The 25408-nt window shown below is 38.9% G+C and overlaps 1 long non-coding RNA gene across 3 annotated transcripts in view; it reads right to left on the bottom strand.

Annotated features, from left to right (window-relative positions):
• Positions 1-14597: 14597 nt before the first annotated feature.
• LOC118161624 overlaps positions 14598-25408 on the bottom strand; it is a 42361-nt gene continuing 31550 nt past the window's right edge. Inside the window, exons 2-6 of one of the 3 annotated variants that reach the window (XR_004748105.1) lie at positions 20549-20605; positions 18847-18959; positions 18375-18578; positions 18125-18207; positions 14598-18042 (exon numbers count right to left, since the gene is read on the bottom strand). This is a non-coding gene — a long non-coding RNA (uncharacterized LOC118161624). Of the gene's footprint in view, positions 18579-18846; positions 18960-20548; positions 20606-25408 lie in introns of all 3 variants that reach the window. The other 2 variants (XR_004748104.1, XR_004748103.1) reach the window with 2 other exon arrangements.

The raw sequence follows: 25408 nt of genomic DNA, 5'->3' as shown, positions 1-25408 counted from the left end.
ACAATAACTTGCTACTATTTGTGGCTGGCTCCCAGAGGACCAAAGAAATTAACTCGTGGTTAGTTAAATAATAGTTTTATTAAAACAATGATCAAATCAAATAACTGGCAAGTATGTGCAGGAAGTCTTTCAAAATACTCAGGTCCTGCAGAAAAGTTAGATCACGAAAACGTCTTACAAATGTCTGATCCTTGAAATAACTGAAGCCCATAGAAATTGGATGCTTAAAAAAATAATAATAAAAAAAATTAAACCTTAATCCCAACATTCTCTCCTAAGAATAACACAATTCTCTACTTTCAGTGTTTTCTCTTCGTGCAGATGTTTTCATTCCCTTGTTACTGTAGAGAAATCATTTTCTTTCCTGCAACCACAGCTCTCTTTTAACCTTTTGTTTTATTTTTAAAGAGAAATAAATGAAAGATTAGGCTATGTGGTTTCATATCCTCCAGCTGAGTTGTCCAGTGAAAGGAGCAAGTAACTAAAAAGGAGGAAGGACAAGACTTTGGATATCCCACAAGGTGGGGACAACCATGGAAGTGCAGCTCTGAGACCTACCATAGGTACAGCTAGGCACCTGCTCCTGAGGGTACATCTCACGTTTTTGTCCCACCACAAATTCACAAACCACCTCTGCATGTTCACATATTTGCAGGCCCTGAGAAGAGCAGGTCTGGCCCCAGGTGATTTTAATGCATCTGGACTATGAGAATGGTTGGAGAAAGCCACAGCTCCCTCAGTCTCCTCCTGCATGTCATGATGAGCACTGCTGCTGGCTTGGTGACTGCAGAGTCAGGTCTGTGGTGAAAATGCTCTGAGCAAAGTTACCAGCTTTGCTATGAGAGGATTGCAGTATATGGAGCAGACTGTGCCTGAAAAGGGCCAAATTGCCTCACAGAGTTCAACCAGAGTGCACAAAGGCTGGGTGCCCTCAGGCAGTATTTGGCCCCTAATCTCTGCGTTTCTGATCCATGGAAGTAATTGCCTGGTGGATGTTTTGTGACTATCGGAGTTTGAGAAGGCATCTCCAGGTACTGAGAGTTGTTTATATAATCCACAGTGCAAATGGATGCTGTCAGCAAAGCAACGTGTGTTCAAAGAGAACAGCGACAAAGAAAGTCTGTTTTCCTCAAAACTGAGAGTGAGTTTTCTTAAGTGTAAATACATGCACACACTTGTGGCAGATATCCATCTAAAGGTGAATTGCTGCCCCTAACTTGTGCTTGCGTCTATCAGTTTACATTACATTCAGGTAGTGGTGAACACTGCCTTTTGGGTGGGTGTAGAGTACTGCACGAGCTTTTTGGATGAAAGGCAGGTAAAAACTTGCTTCATCTTGTATCCAAGATTCGAGTATTTACCTGTTGGAGCCCTGCATATTAAGGCCCACGCACTTACCCTGCAATACAACATGGAATTTTAATGAATTCACGGACTCTGAAGGCCCCCACCCATCTCTTCTCAACTGAAATCCTTTGCATTCCTCTCAACTACATCTACTCTGCCTGCAATGGTGGCTGACCTGACTGGGAACACACACGTTAAACAGAGAAGGTGTCAGACTTTTCCAGGTACCATCTAAACCAAGGCAGAAAATGTCCTTCCTCTTTCAAAGCACAAGATCAAACAGCTCTTAGTTCTCCCCTCCCATGACACAATTTAATAGACTACATGGCACTAAGTTATATAGTATCACAAGCCAGGCTTGATCACTTTAATCTTACTATTAGAAAAACCACTCATGCTCAAACACAAAAATGTTTGTGGTGAACAGAATCAACTGCTTATCTAAAGGAAAAATCAAAAATAACAGTGAGGTAGAGCTTTGAAGAGTCTTGAACAGATTTACCATGCTGCACATCATCGCCATCCGGGAGGGAAAGGGGTGTGCATAGATACTAATTCCCAGAATGTAGCAGAATCCATTTTTCCAACCAATGCTGGAAACTACTAGGTATAAGGTGTTGTCTTATCCCAAGGGAGAGGGACTATGCTGCCCAGAGAGAAAGATGTAGGCAGACAGTTTCTATTTAAGTCTCAAAATGTGATGGAAGACCAAAAAAAATAAACTAGATATCGTCAATCTCTCACATATTGTCTTGCCAGCTACTCCTGGAAAAGAAAACCAAACATTTATTTTTTGGAGGGAAGAAGAAAGGAGAGCAGAGAAGAGGAATGGCATGGTAGCTGTCATAGAGCCAGAATACAGTCCCCCCAAGGGACTACTGTCCACTGGCAACAGTGGTACATCTTCTCATGCCAAGATCACCCAAGTGAATTGGCTTGACAAATAGCATAGCAGATAATAGTATTTCAATTAGGATAAAATTTGACATTTCAAAGTAAACTTCTTAAAAATACAACCTACCAATGACAGTCAAAATGAAGTTTTGGATTAAGAAACATTGGACAGCTCTATGTTCTTTTAAATCCTAAGCTCAGCATCAAAGGAGATGGAGCAGGATGAGTAATGCATGTAAATGATTGTATTCATATTTGAACACAAATCAGAAATGCCTGTCACTGAAAAAATTCCTCAGTTGGTATCCCATCCTAGGAATCAGACGGTGTAACTGAGTACAATAGTACTAGCACATGTGCATACTAAAAATAGCCTGCTTGCTACACTCTAGGAACTGAAAGTCTGTTTCACAAATACACATACCATGCAGGTTGTAATAGTTCATCAGATATTTACCACATCGGTGTTTCCCTCCTCTTCAGCTACTTTTCCTGGTAAGCCCCACATTTACAGCAGTTCTTTTAGCAAGAGCTTTGCATTTACTTCTATTATCACTGACCTTACTTCTCTTTCTCCCAGTGTCTCTCATTTTATAACTCGAATTGCTCTCCAGATATTCAGTCCTTCTGACATTACCACCCACTGTTGCAGCCAGTTTCATTAGCACACTTCCATTTTCTGTATGAGAGTCATTAGTTAATTAGCACAGAAGATTGGTCCCCAGACCAATCCTTGAGAGCTTTCAATAACTTCCCTCCAGTCTGAGAGGTCTCTTTTCACTTAAATCTGTCCCTTAGCTTTCCTATCACATGCCATTTTTCTGACATTTCCCAGCTTCTCTCACTGTTTCACATGCTACACGATACTAGCAGCTAAATGAGAGGGACTGCATTTCCATGGCTAGAAACATCGGTGATTTTATCAAAGGTAGTGATTAGGTTTCGCTAGATAATGCTAGATCTACACTTGTGTTTTATTCCCTTTTTCCATTCCCATATGCCCTACTCTTTATTTTAGAATAGTTGCTACCAATACCATGCATACTACTGGCAGCACGCACAGGATGTCATTGCCAGTTCTTAAAGAAGAATCTATATTCTCCAGTTGAATGGTATTTTCTGTCATATGTTAAGTCCAACAGAAAACACCGTTGTTGAATCTGCAAACACATGTATCAGTCTTTTCCAAATTCTGTGACAGCAAGGCTCTAGCCTTCCTCAGTATTGAGCTCCTTGAGTTTTTTTCTCCCATTTTAGCTGAAACTATTTTGAATTCTACTAAAAAACCTTCTATGCCCATGTATTCAGTGTCTGCATCTAACAGAAACAGAAGCAAAGTATCTGACAAAATTTTGGGCCTTGACCAATTTATTATTATTATTATTATTATTATTATTATTATTTTATTAATATGTCTGAAGGACCTTTTGCTATTTAAATCTCTTTTGCAGAGTAAAACTCAACTTGATTTCTGCCATTTCTCATTTTACCCATACATTTCCTGACTTCTTACATGTGGCTTTCTTTGCTGACCTGTTATTTTTTCTACTCCTTATTCAGTCAGGTCTGTAACTTTTCTTCCATGTTTTCCACTTTGCAAGATACATCTGTTCCAGATATTTTTTGCACCTTTGCCTCAAAGAAGGGACAACATCCCTTTAAAATCCAGTTCTCTTGAGCTCTTCAGGCTCTAGGCTAGTTCCCTAAACATATCAAATGCCATCCATCTGGAACTGAGAAGCTTAGCTATAGATCTGCAACTGTTTATCATTCATTTTAATTGAAATTGAAATCCCTTAAACCAAGGTTATTTTCTACTTCATTATACAACTTAACAGTGTCAGATCTAAAACAGTATTACCTCTTGCTGTTTCAGTGACTGGCAAGGAACTCTATTGGTTACTGATTCAGAAATATCTGAATTTAGCTATCTGTTCACCTGCATAATCCAGGAAGTCAAAGCCTCCCATAATGACAGACCTCTAATAACAATAGCAAGATCTTTATCTACTAAATCCAATTCTCGAGGTCACTGGCAGATACACCACACTGCCTCAGCAATCATACTTTCCCAGCATTTATTTGGCTCTATTAGGGTGGTTATTTAACTCATATTATCTCTCCTTATTTATCTCATTAAAGGCTTACAGTAACATCACACTGTTTACCTTCTGTCTTTCGCAAGGTAGGTATGTATGCTTCAGTGCCTGTGCTTCTCTTAGTTGCTACTCCTCTAATTCCCACCCTCCCCTTCAGTAACCATTTCCAGGTCTACAAGTAACTACTAAGTCCCATGTCCCATCTTCTTTGTCATTCTTAGATATTCACTTAAACTAACCCCAACATTTCTAGGTGGAGATGAAGTCTCTTGTTTTACTCTTCTGGCATGTCCATTCAGTAACATGCCATGCCTGGCTAGTTTCTGTGAAGAAATTATGCTCAGGCATAATGTGCAACCTGCAACTTTCCTATTAATCTCCACAATTGCTTTGCTGGCTCTGCTGTACTTCAGTTGTCATCCTCTTCATTCCTTGTTAAAGTATTCAGCTAAAAAAAAAAAAAAAAAAAAAAAAAAAAAAAATATTTTGGCCAGATTTTTATTTCTGCTTCATATATTTATTTTTCAAAGGTGTCATTATCTCTGCTCCCCACCTTACCCTCTTCCTCAGTATTTACAGATATTAGCATAGTGAAATATAAATGGTGAAGAAAGAGTTCTTTTGCATTATTACCTGATCAATATATATAGTCCAGGTTGCTTGAGAGATCTTCACAGAGGGGTAATATTCTTACATAATATCCTTAAGCTATACTCTCCCTTATTCCTACCTTAAATCAAACATAAAAGTACTCAAACTCTATCAACTTTCTCCCTTTAATACAAATAAAAATAACTGTGGTTGGCAAACAGGTTGTCTACTCTCATATTCTCCTACTTGCTGGAATTTCACCTTGCGGGAGCTCATGCAAACCATTTTTTATTGGCTTTGGTTAACATGAGTTCAAATAAACTCAACACTCAAAGCCAAACTTTCAAAAGGTGTCATATATTTTACCTGCTTTGAACTCAAGGATTTTGCAGGCTTTCCCTGTAGATCTGCCAAGGTTAGCAAAGTTCAGAGAACCTAGCCCAAATTGCAAGGCTGCAATAAAACCTGAAATGGAGATTCATCTACTTTGAACATTCATGACAATTGTTTTACACAGCTATATGCTTGGTTCTTTTGACACCACAGAGAAAAGGGACAGAAGGGGATTCTCCTATATTGTCACCCAAAAAAAACTGCATCAAGAGCTGTATGTTACACTATTGTTATCACCATATCTCTGTCACTGTTTCTGTTTTACAAGGAACTGGTGTTGATTTGAAATGGGCCATAACTCAGATTCTGAATTCCATCTCTTTGAATGCCCCAAGTGACTCAGTTTCATACCTGCTCTAACAATGCTGTTTTCCAACATGGGGCCAATGTCTGAGCCATATTAAAACATGATATCTTGCTCATGTGGCTGGTCTTACAGCCTACTGACATCATTCAAGAGATCAGTCACCTCATAAAGTCACACCATGATCAAAATTTTTCCCACACAAAGTCTCAGTCGACCACAATGTTCCTCTACTGCCTGCAGATTGGAGGTCAAGAAGTTGTGTGTGTGTATAGCTCTGTGCACACACTCACAAAAAATGTTTCTCTCAAACCTCTACACTGAAAAGACGAAAGCTGGGTTTCATTTATGTTCCACCTTTGACTGTCAAAACAAAAACAACTACAAACCATAACCGGAAGCACTGCTAAGGATGAATGTATATTATAGGTATTTCTTCCTTGTTCTCTTCCTGCATCCTATGCTGGTCATTCTTACAGTAGAAATACAAAACTACACAGTGACCTGCATTATGGGTACACCTGGACTTGCCATATGATGTACTTCCATTAAGAATAAGCTATTAAAAAAGGGCTGATTGAAGAATAAAATGTATGATTTATGACAAAAATATTACTCCAGGAAATATTAAAAAAAAAAAAAAAAAAAAAAAAAAGCTTCAAGGGTTGTAAATAGGTGCCCTAGATGACATACTTTTCAGACATACTGTTGACATGCATTTCAGACATACTGTTACTGGCATTTAGTCAAAATCACATGGATCACATCTTTACCCTGTGCCTGTTTGCCTGTTTCCACCAAGGACAGATGCTATAGATTTATTCTATAAAGTAACAAACAGTGCAGACTCTCAACCTGTCCACTGTATCCTCAGTAATACTGAGGCTAGACAGTCTAGAGAACCGGCATGTTGCTGTTGGGTCCCTATTTCCAGGTGGCATCTCTGCCACATGGCAGGCTCATTTTGCCCTCTGTACCATTTAACAGAAACGGACAAGCAATTTAAAGAGGACTGGAAAATACCAGGGTACTGGTTAATCACATCTCAGGCCACTGCTACTGACATATTTGCTAATCTTTTAAAAATTGAGGTGGGTGAAGAAAAAAAACAAACAAGAAAAACTCTCTTCCTGAAAGATAGTTTAAGATCACAAGCTGTGTGTTTACAAGAGTTGCAGCCCTTAGTTTGGCTCTTAAATATGGACATATGTAAATTAATAAAGTATGTAGAAAACTCCCGGTAAAGCTGCATTGACTCTGCCAATCCATTGACCTCCAAATCCTTTCCTTAAGACGTACTTTCTCACTCTCTATCTCTTCACAGATTAGTTCAATCTGCTCCTGGGTGCCTACTCTCTCTTTCTCTAATGTGATTAAATAAGCTCCCTGTCTCCCCAGGCTTGTGCAACTGCCTCTCGCTTAGTCACCTAAGCACTGTACAACACCCCAAAGGAGTGGAGTCAGCTGAAACAGGAGCGTTCCCAGCTCTGACATGTAAAGTACTTGCACTCAGTGCTAAATAAACTTGGAAAAATGTTCACAATGCAGCTGTGTGCACAAGATGCTGCAACCGCAGGGCAAGAGTAATTATACACAAACAAGATACTTAGGATTTATGTTCCCCTCAAATAAAAATGTGCACCACTCATGCCAATCTCAGCACTTCATGGTATGCCTGCAATCTGAAGCAGAGGAACAGATCCTCTGCTAGGGTTAACAGATTAGATACCATCACTGCTTTATTTTCCAATAAACTTTACAGGCATTCTAAGCATTGCTGGTAGACATTGATACCCTCTTCACCATAGAAGGCTGAGGACTCTTGGGAGGTCCTTCTAAATGTCCTTTTGTGTTAATGGTATTTATTTGGACAATTTGCTATCGGCATATGTTGGGGATTCCTCTTCAGGGGAAGTTATGGGGTTAAAGCTGAAACCCACAGGAATGCTAGACCAGAATAAAATTTGAAAAGTTTCAGGAAACGGGAACAAGTATCCCAAGACCATTCCAAGCAAAGGTTTATCTAACTAGCAGTTTAAATTCTCTTGTGAAGGAGAGCACCAACTGCTTGTGCAAGTAGCTTTTTGGAATACTTAAACGTCTCTCAGAAGACTATTTCTCCTAATAACCAGCATTAATTGAATTTGTTGCTAACAAAGTCAATTTCCCCTTATCTTAGCTGTTTTCACGGAGGAAGGGATTGATCACTGTCCTCTCCATAATGACTTTTTAAGCATGGTCATATTTATCATCTGTTTTTCTAAGAAAAAAGTAAAGCCAATACCCTGATTTTCTGCATTTTGAAAATTTCTCAGCATTCTTGTTTTGCTTCTCTGCATCTGTAATTGCTTTCAAGTACAGCATCAACAAGCAATGCCAAATTCAAAGCAACATGTGGAAAGAAATATTGACTTCAATGGGCCTGAGACTTCTCAACAGCCATTCTCCTGAGGCAGACTCAGCAATGACCTATGCAGTGTTACTTAATTAGACCCCCATACTATAGCGTGGTCTCACTCAAATAAATAAATCAAGAGAGATTTTTCTTAAAGTTACTTTTATACCTGCTTAGCTCTGCGTGGTGGAACCTGAAAAGGTATGACTTGCACACAGAGTTGAAAGGTGGCTTCATTAGCTCTGTTAAAGTTGCTACAAACAAGGAAAACTCAACAAACAACTTGCAGGAGTACTTTAGTAAGCAGTTGTTCTCTGGCTGGAATGCAAGTTACACCACACTAGACCCACTTCAGATTTTGCCCCAAGGAGCCTGAGAGCCGGGTGGGAGACTGATGGGCATTCCCACCAGCCTGTCAGGCTGGACAAGCTGTGAGAACAAGTAGTCAGTCTGATATTTTTGTCTTGCCTTTCTCAACCACAGCCAGGAGAAAAAAGTTGATGTAGATTTCAATCTTTATATTTAGGTCAAGTTCGGTTAAAATTCTAAGAGAAAAAGGTTCAAGAGTTCACCATTTTCTTAAACAAATAAAAAAATAGATAATAATAATTTTAAAAAAAAAAATTGAATTTGCGTTCCTCTGCTTAGAGTATTTGTACAGAGTGAAGAGCCAGTCTATGCAAGTGATACACGAGCAGCAGCTGGCTCTTTGCAGGAGGCTGCTGGAACCAAAGGAGAGAGGCATAGAAAATAACTTGTCACACTGCAACTCCAGACATCACAGAGCTCTCATTATTGTGTTCTGTCCCAAGGGGGCCACTGTTTCTATGAGGTGCCTGTCCTGTTTCTCACCATACCCTTTGCTATGTGAAAATATGTATATTAAAAACCAGGCATGGGAAAAAGATGACAGTCCCAAAAACCTGCAGCAAGGAGGCATGGAAAAATATTGTTTTTCCTGCTAGCAATTGTTTGGGTTGACAGAATATGTCATTTCTCCTGTTAAAAGGAGCATGTGTACTGAGCTCTTTGAGCTCATCTTGGTATCCCTGCCAGTGCCAACTAGTAGCAATTCAGAGCTCAGCTTGTTACTGAAGATGAATTCATTACAGCTGTCAGGTACCTGCCAGTTTAAACCTTAGTGAAAACTGGTCAGAAAGTGAATGACTTTAGAAACCAATACAGTTCTACTAGTTTCAGAGGCTCAAATGGACATATACAGAAGATACTTTCCAGTAGCCCATTTTGCAATCAATTAGAAATTAAATCCTTTGTGCTTGAAACAGGGTGGAGGAAAATATTTTGAGACTGCAGTTTGATCTAAACACAGCTCTTACTTGTGGTTTGGCAAAGGACTCTGAAATGCTGTTAAATCAAAAAGGCATAGAAAACCTGCAATTGCCGTGTCTCTGCTTATAAAAAAAAAAAAAAAAAAAAAAAAAAAAAAATTTAAAAAAAACCACATGCATCATTCAGTACACAGATGCCACATTCTTCCCTACCCTTATTTAATAGCTAGCTGTCAATCTATGTTGAAGAGCAGTTACCTGACATTACCATAACAATACTTCAAAGCTTTATATTAAATATGAATATCTTACTAGGCAAGCCCATAGGGGGAAAAAAAAAAAAAAAAAAAAAAAAAAAAAAAAAAGTGCCTTTTCACTCCAGAGATACAAAACTGGACCTCTTTGAGAAGAAATGAGAGTTCAACCACACATGAGTGTGGATCACACACAGATACCCCTGACTTCTCTTTACTGTGATTAAGCAGAAACAGATCAGCAAATTTCAGTCTGCATAAGAAAGATTTCTCATCACTATTTATATTAGCAGTGGTAGAGAGGAACTGAAATGTGAACTGAGAACTCTGGCCATTACCATAACACACAAACACTTCTGCCATCGTCCAGAAGATGAATTATGCTTCACAGGACAGCTCACGTACATTCTCAAAATGCAGTCCTTTCATATGCCCCTACTGTAAGCATGCACTGCAATGGAACCTTGCCCATGTCACTCATTTTAGGAGACCATGCCACGTAGACAAGCCAAAAGAACTCAAAATTTCTTTCAAGTTGTGTCAGTTCTATACTGAGTATGGGAAACTGGAGCTGACATTAAAAGCACCATTTTGCAGGCAAGATTAGAAAAATACAGTGGAAGACAAAGACCTAATGTTCATCTGGGATACAAAATTGCATCCTGTAATTGTGAGTAGTTGTGAGTAGTAGTGAGAAATCTAAGCATTGAAATCCTGTGAAAAAAGGACGAGGTGCTTAGATGGAAAGGAAATACAATTAGGTGGTAGCTTACCAATATGTAGCACCTTCCATTCCCTCTGCAAGGGAGTGGAGAAGCCCAAGGCCAGAGGGCAGTTAGAAAGCAGAAGGCAGCAGGTGTTTCACAGAAGAATGTCTAAGAGCAAACACAGAGTAAGCACCAAACATGTCCTCTCTCCTCCCAGCAGGCCTTGTGACCACATCAGATGAGTTCCAAAATTGCGACCTTCCTTAGGGGCCTCTGTCATGAAAGCTATTGACACCAGCCTTCATGGTCTGAAAACCCTTCATGCCAGCTTCCCATTGACTAAGCCTTCCACATCTCGGTCAGCTTTTCATGGACCAGAAACTGAATGTTGCAGGAATGTAGCTGTGCCAGTCCTCAGCATTATAAGACAAGATTACTTAGACTTCTGACACGTGAAACTAGACAGAGGGAAGCCATTAGGAAATGGGACCAAAAAAAGCCCCAAGCATCTATGAAGGGGGGGGAGTAGGGCAAAGAAACTTCATTCCTGAACTCCCTCCCTCACAAGAGAGAGACAAAACCCCTGAACTATTACAAAACCCCTGAACTATTCAGCATGAGAAAATGTTTCTGGAAACCTTTTTCCACTATAGAATGGTTTGTCACCCTGGTGACTATCCTTCAATTTTTCTTCTTTGGACATAAAATATGAATAATATTTTATATATTAATAAGATGGACTGGAGTGACAACTCCATCAGCAACTTCTCCCCCCACATCCCATATGCCACAGGTGATAAAGTTACCTACATGAGAGCAACAGCACCTACTCAATACTCTGAGAACCTATTCAAGGCCGGAAAGCTCCTTATTCAAGAGTAGAACAGTTGTGGGCAGGGCAGAGTATTTATAAATTTGTATGCATTGTTGTTTACTCTAATTGGATTGCTTCATGTAAGCATTTTGACTGAAACAAGATGAGATAATGGGAAATCTGACTACTGGAAGCCAGCTCAGTTTTAATTTGAATACATGTATTTATTTAAGCCTTCACAAGTTTTCCCATTGGCTCTGCATGTGTGAGGAGCTAAGACAATGAAGAAATAAGCTGTGAGTGCTAAGAATGGTATTTGTGAGCTTGCACAGGGAGGGAAAAAAAGCAAACAACAACCACAGTAGTGGATGTCATGAGCATTTTTCATAATGGTTCATTTACATTCGTGTTTCCATCTTATTCTGAAAGTGGGTTTTTGTGATGTAGAAGAATGGAAAAGAGGGGGAAAAACACTTCAAGAAAGCAAAGTAAATCTCTTATTTATTCACATTGAGTTTTCTATTAGCATGTAAAAACTTTCTACATCAACTAAATTAGAAAATATAAGATATAAAGCTTTTGCTGTGAATCTAAGCAAAGCATCACATCTAAATATCTTGTGTTCACATGCATGTATGAACATGTACATAAATACTCATTTCACATATGTGCAGACCTAAATGTAGACCATTCTTTCCAGAGGAGTTTCTTCTGTACTTGGAGAACAGCACTTCTCAGTAAGAACATCCACTTTTGAGTCTGTTTTCAAGCATTGGATCTAAACTAAAAATAGGCCTAAGCAGCAAATCTGAAATCAGGTTCAATCCTCTCCAGAGCCTCATCATAAAGTTTACTGTCTTTGAGCTTTCCGTTGGATGTCATAGAACTAAACGTGTCAATATTAACTCTTCCAATTTGCAAGTGGACAAAAACAATATTAACACAACTGTGAAGAATGAAATTGTTCGGTTATGAAAAATGAAGAAAATAAGTTGGTATTCTCAGTATTGCAACAGTGCTTTTCATTAAATGCTTGCACAAAGTACAGCAAACTGACAAAATAATTTGTGGTTTATTTATGCATGTATATAGCTACATTAGATGGTACAGGCCATTTAAATAGTTCATTATGGTAGCAATCATTGTCAGTAACCCTATGTTAAGAAGTGTGGGCAGACACTTCATTAATGCATGCACAGATTGCCAGGATATTGTGCTGTCTCCCTGCTGCAGAATTATAAAATACAGTAGCAAGAGTGAGTGGGATGATTAAGTCATCTGGCAAATCTCCACTGGATGATGCAGCTAGGAGCAAATGACATAGCATATTCACACCACCCACTGGATACACCACTAGACTGGAATTTGGGTGCAGACAGCTCTAATGCTCAGATATTCCAGTGATCCCCATTGCCCAAGTGTGGACAAGTCACAAACCAAACCTAACTTGCTGTATCTTTGGAGGAGGGAACACTATTGCTTTCTTTCTTAGGTTTATTAAGTTTAAAATCTAGCAGGAGAAAAAAAAAAAAAAAAAAAAAAAAAAGTAATAGTAGAGCTACCAAAAGCTGGGGTTGCCTAGCATTTCCCACTATAAGTGCTTCATTTTTGTTCAACTATAAACTGTTCAACAACTAAACTTCAGCTATCAAAGCTGAAATTTCCACGACAGGATCTGTTTCCATCTATCTTCTCCTCCCTCCCCTTTTTGCAATGAAGATGGTATAAATGAATTGACTCCTAATCTTGGGAAAAGGAGATTCCCACTTCATGGAAAAGTCCTCCATAAGCTACTAAAACACATACTTTGCTTTGCTTCTTAGGTCCCAATCTACAGATATGAAAATAAGTTCATAATAATTGAAGTATTCACATATTACCAAGAAATTAAGCAGGCATATAAAAGCTTTTAAAGTCATGTAATCTAAACATTGATCAACAGCTATTACTGCTAAAGGCTAACAACAAAAGACAAATGTTACAGAAACAATCCTAAAAATCATTTACAGATACAGGGCTGGGGACTCAAGCTTCAACCAACAAAAAAGAAAAGTGTGAAGAAAGAAGTTAATAAGACTGCAACCTGCAATGTCCAGTCACAAAGCCCTTTTATTAAGAAGCAATTATAAACCAAAGTGAGCAGGAATTTCTTATATAAGTGTTTGCTTTGTAGCTGGCCTTTATAATGTCTTCATCATTTTGAAGGGGACATGTCAAAGCTCAACATCTCTCTAACAAGATGATTAGATTAAATAGCTATATTTCATGGGTAAAATAAAGTTTATGGTGCATTGAGGACCAAAAAAAGACATTCACTAATAATCTAATATAAAATAAAAAAAAATAAAAATAAAATAAAATAAAAAAAGAACAAGTGATATCTTTATGTACTGGTGCTTTTTTTTTTTTTTTCTAGTACAATTGTCTTTGCTAGGAGAACAGCCATTTTGCACCTTTTCTGCAATTACTTTTCAGACTAATTCTTTCCTGGATGTGTTGTTCCCCCCCCCACACACACACACACACACACACTCATACATCTATTTTGCCAGTCCCTCGATGAGGAGAGGCTGAGCCCTGCAGTGTTTGAGTGGAATGTTGACACCCACGTGGGTGGGTGCAGAATTAGCCAAAACAAGTCCTTGCATTCCTTAGGATGTCAGCCCCCTTCTGTTGGCTCTTTCTTCATGTCTTACTAATAGGTAGAATCTCTTTCCCAAATCAGCCTTCTCCATTCTTTCACAGTGGAAAAAAAAAAAAAAAAAAAAAAAAAAAAAAAAAAACCACCTTCCTTAAACAGGTGCCCAGGCATATTTATAGCAAAGTATTATGCTAGTTAGACAATTACAGTTTTTCAGTTGCCCAATTTAAATTTCTATAGGTACCTAATAAACCATCAAATGAAGAAGAATTACCAGTAAATAACAATTACCTTGAAAGAACAGTACTTTAAATATTAAAGTGACACTTCATTAGTTATTCTGGCAAGCAGGTCAGTTTGAATCAAATGGCTATTTTAAATTAGTGGTCCCATTGCAGACATGGGGTGTAATTTTTATTACAAAATACCCAACCAAGCTAGTGACCTTAAAAACATTACTCAAGAAATGGTTCAGAATTAATTAGAGTACTGCGCCAAGGGAAAAAAAAAATAGTGTTGAACATCTGAACATCTCTGAATTCTTTCCAGGAAGGTGTTTTTAATAATGGCAGTAGTTTACTCCATTTAAATGTCTATATCCTCAAGTCAAAATGTAGGCTTATATGAAACTAGCAAAATGTAAGAGTAGAAAAATATTTCTATATTTTTTTCTCCAACTGCAGTGAAATATTTTCTTAAGAAAAAGATGAGCCTCTAAAGCATCTACAGCTTCACAACTACACTACTACAGGATGTTGGCTAGAAATTGACTCCCAAGAGAAGCTTCTATTGACAGTTACTTTTGCTGTGCACACTAAAATGAGGAAAAAAAAAAATAAGCAAAAACAAGGAAAAAAGATACAGAGAAATGTGATTTGACACTTATTGTTTTTCATTTTCAGTGATCTATGGTATTGGAACTCATTGAAAAGAAAATTAGCTAATGTGCATTTTCTTAATTACAGTTTCTTTTCTATAACATACATCAGAGCAGAGTTTTCACATAGGCAGTTCAAGCAACTGCTACCTGATATGCCACTGCAGGACTCCAACTACAGCGAGAAGTTTCTATATTTTCGACACTCTCAAAAAATAGAGCTTAAAAAATAGAGCTCTAGCTTTTCTTTGCAGAAGTAACAAATCATCTGGTAATATGCAAAAGGAATAAAATTCCCAATATGGATTGTTTCTTTTAGGATCCTGTACAGATATGTTCACTTCACATTCTACTTTTCATCCCTTCTATTCATCTGCTTTCATCCCAGTTTCTATCTGACATTTCTATCAGTTATTCCTTTCTACAGTCCCATCCAATGTATACTGGGATGGCAGTAACCTTGACCATAAGCAGCTGGGATTCTTAAATTCTACCCAGCTCAAGTACAGCATTTGTGGTTGTTGCCTTTTTTTTTTCTTTTTTTCTTTTTTTCTTTTTTTCTTTTAATGCCATAGTTGGGGAGAATTTGCCAACTACTCACTAGACACGCACAAAAAAAAGAACATGATACTATGAGTCACAACAGAGAACCCATGAGAACTGCCATAACTACACTAAAGTTCAACATAAGAGTTAATTCCCTTCGAGGTAGAATGACTTCACACAAAACTTGAAGAAAGATTCAAAACAAAAGTTGAATTTGGATAGAAAAATGTAACTTTTCTGTCCAAAGTTGGAACCCATTAATTTTCAGATAGTACACCTGTCATAGGTACAGGGAAGATCCATAGCCATGTGAAAAACTTTGAATTTCAAAACTGCTAGAAATCTGATAAAGGTTTTGGGTACCAAAGATGGGACCTGGAAAGAATTTACTTACCTGAGAAGCAGGAGCCCTGAGATCTGGATCCTTTTCCCCTGAGCTTTATGTCAAGCAATAAATTGTGTGAACAGCACTAAAAATGGGGGGTCAAAACCCTGGATTCCTTCTCCTTGGCTGTGTTTCCTAACCACGAGTCTACAGAGAAATTTCGTTACGTGCCCTCTATGGTTGTTTTGAATTACGGCCTGAATAGTAGAATAGTTTTTGCAGGAGCAGTGGAGAATGTTCCCACTCTTCCCTTGGTGATGGTAAGAACACATCAAGCAAAGTTGGACACTGGACTCGGATCTTCCAGATCTTGAATGAGCTCCAGCCACTAAGGTGTTGTATAGTGTGAGAATATAAGCTCCTTTGGTCAAATATTCGAAGAGAGGAATGAATCCTCTTCAGCACTTTGGGACTGAAGCTGTGGATACTCAGCAGCAGGAAAGATGTCCAGTCTCTGGACTCTCTTCACAATATCAGATGAGTGCACAGTGTCATGTTTAATTGGAGTCTGGTGCCCTAGCCCAAGAAAGTGGTAAAATTTCAGACTTATTCTTGTGGTCAGTATTTCTTTTAGCTGGTACTTTGCACTTGAGCCTGCTGGCTGTTTTGGATCCCATTTTGAAGTGTCTAACTATCCTTATTTATTACACATGGGCTCTAAATGTCTGGCACCAAAGCTCTGGATTGCACTCAGTGCAGACAGTGGCAGAACTTAAGTCCTCCCTGAAATCCTGACCTATGTGCCTGATCCTTGCACCCTGATAAAAGCTTTGCCACAGATTTGAATGGGCATAGGATCAAACTCACTCCTGCCTCAATGGAATTCTGTGTTTGCACAGAGGCTGACAAAGAGCCAAGTAAGGACTTACAACTATATATGATAAATTTTCCTTATATTCCTGAGAGCTGTCCAGTAGCATTCAAGACAAGTGAAAACAGATACATACCCAAAGTAGCAAACCCTGGAAAACATCTGAGCACCCAGGTCTCAGCCTTGTTCTGGCTCCATCTGGGAATAATATCCACCACTCAACACCATCTTGGTTGCTTCAAAGAAAAGGAAAATGTGTTCACATGCTGGACAGTGTAAAGAACAACGTACCAGGACATGTCGTGCAACTATCACCCGGTTTTCTCTTATCCTGAAATGGAAATAGCACAAAGACAAGCAATACTCCATTCCAAAGGATCTTGCCATGCTCACCCAGTGACTTAGATCCATTAGCAAGACCCTGACAAAAAACAGCCTTCTGTCAACAAGCACTATTGCTCAGTTGTACAGGTGCACAGATCACTTGTTGTTGGGGGATTTTATTTTGGATTAAGTGTGGATTTCATGGCCGAATTTAAGCACTCACACAGGAAAAAAAAAAATGCAAAGTACTGCTATAGGAAGTAAGGTCCTTATAATCAAAGGAGTTAATTTGTTCATTTCAGCTGAGTAGTCATTGAAATGCGTATCTTGTACAAATATTTGTCTGATATATTGATATACGAATATCATTTCGGTATATTAGCTAAAGCACTAATTAGATTAATAGCAATATTTGCTTTGAAAAGGTCTCCCTTGCTGAAATCAATTAAAAGTGCATGATGAAATTTCATTAAGCTCTACAATATGTTTTTCCATCAAGTGCAAAGTTACTATCTTCCAGCTATTATCGTATAACAGTACAAGATAGGACTGTCAATAGATTCAGAAATCCTTGTGCCAACACTGTTTTGTACTTCTATATCAGTAAGCATGGATTTTCTCCCCACATACTGAAGGAACATATTTGCCTTGCCTGCAAACAGCACTGAACTTGTGAACACAGGATTAAATGAGGGATATACCTGTGGTAATCTCAATGTCTCACTGCCCAGGAGGGCTCCCTCATACAAAGCAACTCATGTCGTGTTCTGTGTGTCTAGGGGAATGGTCCCCCCTTCCACCAGCCCACACCGTAATGGATGATAATCACCATCCTTTGTATCTGACAAAGAGTATGTTATAAACTGTGAAACACAGAACTAGGACCATTATGAATGTGCTGTTAGATGTCCCTCAAGAAGTGCAGGGACAAAGGAGCAGCAGAAGCAATGGGCACAGGCCTGAGCTAACCTGATGAGCTCAAAAGCCACACATATAATACATGTGTGTGTGTAAATATATATGCATATATGTAGGTGTGTGTCTATGTGTGTACATCTCCTTTCCCAGAACAATCACTAGATCTATGACTGGGCAGGAACAAATTGTGAACAAAGACAAATGAATGCATGGAGAAGAGGTGGAAACATCATTCCTAGAAGTAAGGATGGTGCCAATAACTGCACCCAGAGAGACAATGATCGGTGACTGTTCCTCATCCCACTGTCCTTTCTGTTCTCTTTTCCTGGAGCCTCAGACTCAACAACCCAACGGATTTGTCACAGCCACATGACTTAGGAAGCAACGTCAGTTCTTTGCGCCTGAAATTCCTGTGTCTTGTCACTATGTCTCCAGGCTGCCAACACACAAATACTGCAGAGGTGAACAGAAGAAAGCCTTTCATAATCAAGACCAGCCTCAATGAACAGCAACTGGTTTTACTCTAGTGTTGTACCTGCAGGGCAACAAGGTCCTGATCCCAGGTAGTCTGCACTTCCGTAATACATTTCCTGCTATTACTCTGGCTGCCTCCAGTGCCTGAGTCCCAGAAGAAAACCAATAGTATAGGAAGAGAAAGACAAAGGGAGTACCAGCAGAGATGAGTCCCTGAGACGCTGAAAGAACATAATTCCCTGTGCTATGGATTTGTGCTCTTTCTGAGAACATGGAATTAGAAAATCCTTCATAAAAAGTACAATACTTACGGACAAAAAGGGACCAAGATGAGGTAAGACAGATTAAAAATTACGTAGTCAAGAGTCTGATCTCACACCAGTGAAATGTGAGGAGCTGCTCTACATGGCAAAAGTCAAGCAGGTGTTTAAGTGCTTCCTCCAAAGAATTGACTCATACTCTAAGCTGTAGTTCTTAGCTTGCAACAGGAACAGAACTTTCTTTACTGAGAGACCCTGAAAAAAAAAAAACACAAAGAATTACATATGACGTTGAAGGCACAAAAATGCATTTAACATTTTCTAATAAAAGCAAGAACTAGCACTTTTATAAAACCAGATAAACACATTTTTTTCAGGTATTATATTTAGAATGCTATGAGAAATTCGTCACCATGAAGATTTTTTATTCCATCAATGGCACTACCACCCACCTAAGTCTGTCCATGTGTTGGTGTGAAAGAGTGCCGTGCCTTCCTGCAGTGTTCATGTCAGAATTAAATACCTTGCATTGTAGACGCATTAGGAGTGCTTTATCATGCTCAGCTGATGTACACAGTAGCTCATTATGATTGGGTAACTCAGCCATTAAGCTCTACAATAAGCCCACGCTGAATCCTAAAAAGGGAGACATATATAGGCTATGGAGGTGTTGAATAAGAGAAGCTATACTGTGCTCTACATGATTAATTTTGCCTTCTATCTTTCTGGTATTTTTAGTGAAGCTGCAAGCTGAACACACTGAATAATTTCATCCCCAGTGTAATTTTACAGAATCACAGAATCATCTAAGTTAGAAGAGACCTCCAAGATCACCTAGTCCAACCTCTGACCTAACACTAACAAGTCCTCCACTAAACCATATCACTAAGCTCTACATCTAAATGTTTTTTAAAGTCCTCTAGAGATGGTGATTCAACCACCTCCCTGCTTTCATTGAGCATCTCCCATCTCAGTAGTCCTATTGTGTTCAGACTCTTCATGCCCCTTACACAAAGAACAGCTAAATATGTTTAACACTAGACACAGAGGAAAAATACAAATTCCTCTTCACAGCTAGGGCTTCTCGTTACTCTGGACCAGCACTGGGCACTGCAACAGACTCAGCAGCCTCTATCACCTATGTTAGCAGCTGCTCACTTTTTCTCAGTATGGAAACAGAAGCTTTTGGTCAAGAACACAGGAAAAAATAAGAGCTTAACCATGGTAAGGGAAAAGACTGGAAAATACAAAGTAGAGGGGAGAGGAAGAAATAGCAAATGTGTGAAAGACAGGGAGACTGGGACCATTTGGGGAGAGGGAAGAATTAGAAGCTGTCAAAGAAAAAGGCCTGATGAGAATCAAAATAGCTGATACAGGGAATAAGCTCCAGCCTAAACACAAGGGAAGAAGAAAGCTCACAGCCAGCTGGGTCAGAGGCCAGAATGAGAGAATAGGCAGTGGTGTAGAAAGGGAGGAGACATGGAATACCAGTCCAGCACTAAGGGAGATGAGAATGATGGAGGGTCCCAGGGATGAAGACCAGGACATACGGTTACCCTGGCTTAACATCATAGGAGTCCTCCACTATCACACAGCATTCTACTATCACACAGCATTTCTGTTTCTTGATTTTACTTCAAGATACAAACCGACTTTTTGCCATAACTCTGCAAAGTCAATGTTTAAGGCCTTAAAATGTTTTGGTACAATGTTAAAAAGTGTTCCTCATGTATACTGAGCATCCTGATACAGCCTCAGTATAGGTGACTACCTGCTACTCTTTTTCACCAGCTTGTATGTGTATGTGCAGGCGTGTGCATGTTTTCTTTCTTGGCTGTGGTATAAATCTTTCCAGCACGTCTTCAGTTCATAAATATTAGGTAAGGTTGTTTTTCCCCCCACTGATTATGAGTGCAATTAAATGTATTTATTCAAATGAAGTTCTTAATATTCATTACCAGTGTCATTCAGAGGTCTAGACTGCAGCTTAGATTCATGTGTAAACTGCTACCTAAAATTTATCAGAGAAGTTTTTTTGGTTTGGTTTGGTTTTGGTTTTTTAATGCAAACCCCCTCCCCCCCCCCCATCATTTAAAGATAGGCCACATATCACAATAAGCAAATCTACTTTAACCCCATCGTATTGAATAATACACCTGATAACTCAACAGGAGACCTTGGAACACTTCAGAGATGTGTAGGAACGAAAAAGAGTGGGTGCTCACCTCAGAACAGCAGAGCTATTTCTGTTTTTATGCAGTTTGTGATGGGTATTTTTTTTCCTGAAACCAAAAGCAAAAACAAATATAGGTCTGTATAAGCAGAGAATCTCATCAGTTTTACTGTTTTAAGGCTAACTAACCAAAAAGGAAACAAACTCATAGTTTCACTAGGAAGAAAAATTAGAATGGTAGGAATTGAAGCATGAAGCTCAGTATCAGTTGTGTGACAATGCATTATGTAAGCAAAAATTATACTCTATTAGACAAGGCATAGTTTATACAAGGGATGATGCCATTGTCTCAATGAAAAAAAAACAGCCATACATGTTAGCAAGAGGGTATTTCAGACAAATAGGACTAACCCTTGGGGACTGTGACATTCCACTGACTATCCACCACCGAGGGGAAATTTTGGTTACAACCAGCAGTCCACTGGATTCTTGGCCAAGGGAGACAGCTGGGGAAGTTTTGGTTGAATTTATCACCAAAATATATACTTCATAAGGACTGAGCAAGTAAATAAATAAATCAGATCTTGGATAAACACCTCATCATTCATCATCTCCATTTGTCAGCAGTTTGCATTGTGTTTCTCTCACTTTTACATAATGCAGACAACCGCAGCAGATTAAGAGGGTTGTAGTTGTTCTAGACTCACAACTGATTTCTTTATTTTCTGGGCACAAAGTTTTTCTGTGCCTCACTCCAAACTGCTCCCCGGCAGCCTCTGTATAGATTTTGTTTCAGCATCTAATTACAAAAGGACAAAGGCAGGATTTGACTTGAGGAGGAACCAGGAAGCCAAAATTCCCTTTACAAGATTATTTGGAATGTAGACATATATTTAAAATACTCAGGGAGAGAACAGAATGGAAAATAAATCCCCCTAGGGATGGATGATTGCCCAGAGTCTGGGGTGGGTGCAATGAAAAAAATGTTATAAATCAGTGACAGCTTTCTAACTATGGGTGAACAGTCTATTAAAAATAGTAGTCCTCCACTTCTTGGGAGGTTGAAGAGCCTACGTCCTTGTTTATGTTAGGGATCAGCCCTGATTTCAGTAACTGATAACCAGCAATTGGTTTGATCCCATGTGACCTCTACTGTAAACAGGTAAAACCCATGGGGAGCTTCCAAGCTAAGTTTCTTTGAATACACCCCAAGAAGGGAAAGGGGTAAGTCCCTCCACTTCTGCAGAAACAGCTCTAGCATCCCACGCAATAAAGACAAAGGCAGGGGACACAGCAGCACTCCACTAACCCAGTCCAACTCAGGAATACTAATGGACAGTAAAAAGACCATTGGGTGACATAGGCAGGATAGAAATTGCTTATGTCCATCCAGTCTAATGAGACAAGCAGAAGATAATCATTGTGACAATTTTCAAACAGTGCTAGTTGTCATCACATTATTGGCAGAAGCTGAGCTTCAGGAACCTTCTTTGCAACACTTTTCAAACACCTCCAAATCAATTTTCCTGGCACATCCCCAAATGTTCTGTTCAGAAGAATACTTGGGGCTTGAAAAGATGTAGGACAAGTTCACCTGGGCTAAGCAAAAGTCCATCCAGACCAATATCTTGTCTTGGATGATGTTCAGTGCAAGAGGAAGACAAGCTCATGGTGACAGTTGGAGGTCTTTCACTGCTGCTCTAATCCACCTACTATGATCAAGCAAGCACAGCTCTGTCTCATCGGGTGAAATGCCTGAAGCACAACAGGCAAATGTGTTTCACCCTCAAATTCCAGGAAAGTGTTGTGCAAATACTTTGCGTGGGAAGGCTCTCTTAACACGGCACATGTGACTGAGTACAGTAAAAATGTCCCAGGTCTCTCCCTGGTATAACTGCATCATGCCCAGGGAGATTACACCAGAAATAAACTGGCCTACAAACCTAGTGATCTTTTATGAAGTGATCATCAATGCAGCAGATGAGATGGGGATAGAACCATTCCTGAAACTGAAATGGTGTTCTTTGTTACTTAACATGTGCTCTAGACATCTCAGGCCTGAATCAGCTATTGTACCTGTTCACCTTACATCACTGTAACCTCACTGACATTAGCAAATGACTCCTAAGCAAGGAAAGAAAAGACAGACCTGCAACAGATGTGACTTACCAGCCAGTTAGGTTTTTTTTCTTTATTTTATGTAAAGCAACATGAAAGAGCAGATCTAAAGCCCAAATGAAGCACACAGAACACATTTGCCAATGACTTGGAAAACTGCATTTCAAGGAAACAGATATGTTTTATACCTTTATCCTTTCCATCAGTTTGATGGTTTATTGACCTCGAAAAAATGTTGCTCCAAAATATTGCTTCAGTCCTTATAAGTAACTGTGTTACTGACAGAAATACCTTTTCTGGAGGGTAAAAAGTCCATATGACATCACTATATATCATAACAGTCTCATGGGCAAATATTCACGAATGATCATTTAGAATACATTTTATGTGTCTATTCCTCTCAAAGAATAAAAATTAATATATTTAGTTACATTTATTACCAATGATCAACATTTCTTATGAGCCACCATATAAATTTTCCTCATTTGACATTTCCAATTGCAAACTGTGTTGAAAATATTATTAGTTCCAAGACTTCCTTGGCTTCAGCCCCTACTGGAGTTCTTCCACAGGACAGTCAGGTTTCATTTATTAGACTCTTGTTGAATCCGGATGAGATGCTGGCACTAGATGAACAGAGGGAATTAACACCAACAGCGAAAAAAAAAAGCATCTCTTCCAAATAGCCTTTAAAATACAAACCAGTGGAAAAGAACTGAGTAAGAAGTCAACATTCATTCATACACTTATCCAAAGACAAACATGGAGCACAGAACGTTTTGTTTTGCATTTTAAGCATGTAGTGAACAACACACACACACAAACAGACTGGAAGTATTTTGTCTGATTTGACACTTGACTGCTCTTCCTACTCTGTGGCTTTGAAATGGAAAGAAAAAATGACAAAAGAAGAAAACAAGTAGTCCTTTAACTTCTGCAACTTTTGCTTTAACAAGAAATAAGGATGTTATTCCAAAGAACTTCAGGCTTTATGGCTGTTTTAGCTTCTAGGTAAGTCCAAAAGTAAAGTCTCAGCTCACTAGGAGAGCTGTTTTGCAATACTGCATCACCTGACAAAGGATTTTGTTCCAAATACTTCAATGAGAGATGAAGTTTCATTATACCCAAAATAACAGTTGAGCCTAAATGGCACCTCAAAGCTCCAAGTCTGTAAGTAAACTGAAGCATGAATTACACTTCTCTCTGTGTTATGTTATCCCAACCACATTCAGTAAACAAAGGGCAGTACATCTTGAAATCTCTAACCCTGTGCCAAATGCAGTCCCAAGGGCCTATTAGGCATGGGTTAATAAACTGGTCAAGTGCAACATGATGTGTAACTATAATTTGACATTAAGCTAACATCTGCACATCATCTGGGCATGTTGATGGTAAACACAAACTTCTTAGCAGAGATACTAATGATTAATTCTTTATTCCCACTAAATTACAAAAATCCCTGACGTGGTTGAATAGTACACACATTAGACCAGTATAATAGATTAGCTGCAGGGGTAAGATGAAGGACTCTAATTATCCTAATTTGGTCAAGATTGTTTGAATATCTTGGCTTTAGAGAGTAAAGAAGCCTAAGGGAGTTTGGTCCCAAATCCCACATCTAAATTCTTTAGACTTATTTTTAAATATCTAGTTCACGAACCTCGGAGTAAGTCTCCTAAATGTCTTTTGAGACACCTGTCTGAGTGTCTTAGGGCTTAGTACCTAGCCACTTTGTGGATTCTTAGCATACCTAAGCAAAAATGTCTGCCCAAATAAGGAAAATGTGGACAACGTAGTCAACAGTGATTCACTAGGTTGACATTCTCCCTATTGTTCTTGCAGTCCTTACAGAACTGGGTGGAGAGTTAGGGAACTAATAGGCATAAGGTCAATGAGATGTTTTAAAAGCAATACAACTGACAAAGCTGAGTTTCCTATGATATATGCCTTACATCCTTCAATTACAACCACTTTCCTTCATAATCACAGTACCCCTCTGTTCCCTTCCATGTGCTCATTTGACAGCCTGCACAAGCAATAGTGCATGCTGCAACTGATTTGGAGCTACACATGCTGACTGGTTAGCTGGCTGCGATCTCAAGCTAGGCAAGGGACTGGTCATTGATGCTTGTCCCTCACCTCTAAAGGAAGCAATAAGACATTTAAAAAAGAGTAGGACACTAATAGGAATCTGTCTTCTTCAGCCAACCGTTGACAGTCATTAAAACTGTGGATGCCCAATATCTTTTTGTCTTTTACCCCATGACCCTATCCCCTATCTAGTTTGTCCAAAGAATTCAAAAGTTGCTTGGAAAGAAAGATATTCATTTTTTTGTAAAGTTTTGATTCCTAGGAACTGGGCACTATCTAAGTTACAGAATTATTGTAGATAATGGATGTGAATGTCTTTGAAAAATAAGTCAAAGGGTCATTCAGAAAAGTCCATTTCTTAAAGCTAATTTGATAGTTGCCCTAGAGCTGAGATTAGTTAGTTGCCATCAATAAAAAATATTTAAATACTTTTCACATTTAAGTCTCCAAGTTAATTCAATGCCATCTGAGCCACCCCCACAGAGAGCATGGAACAACAACAACAAAAAATCCTTGTTACCTGCTCCCTGGCATTTCACCTCGGAATAAAATTCATTTTTTTTTTTTTGACTGAACATCATGCTTAGCATATTCCAGATGGCAAAGAAAGAAATAGAGAAGACTTAGTCATCAAGGATTTAGCTGGGGAAGGCATTTTGCCCCCAACAAATTTGAAAGAATTCAACAGGAACTATCCTTCCAA

Source organism: Oxyura jamaicensis, chromosome 2, assembly GCF_011077185.1.
Source record: "Oxyura jamaicensis isolate SHBP4307 breed ruddy duck chromosome 2, BPBGC_Ojam_1.0, whole genome shotgun sequence".
Taxonomy (NCBI): domain Eukaryota; kingdom Metazoa; phylum Chordata; class Aves; order Anseriformes; family Anatidae; genus Oxyura; species Oxyura jamaicensis.
This window is presented reverse-complemented; position numbering and strand designations above follow the sequence as displayed.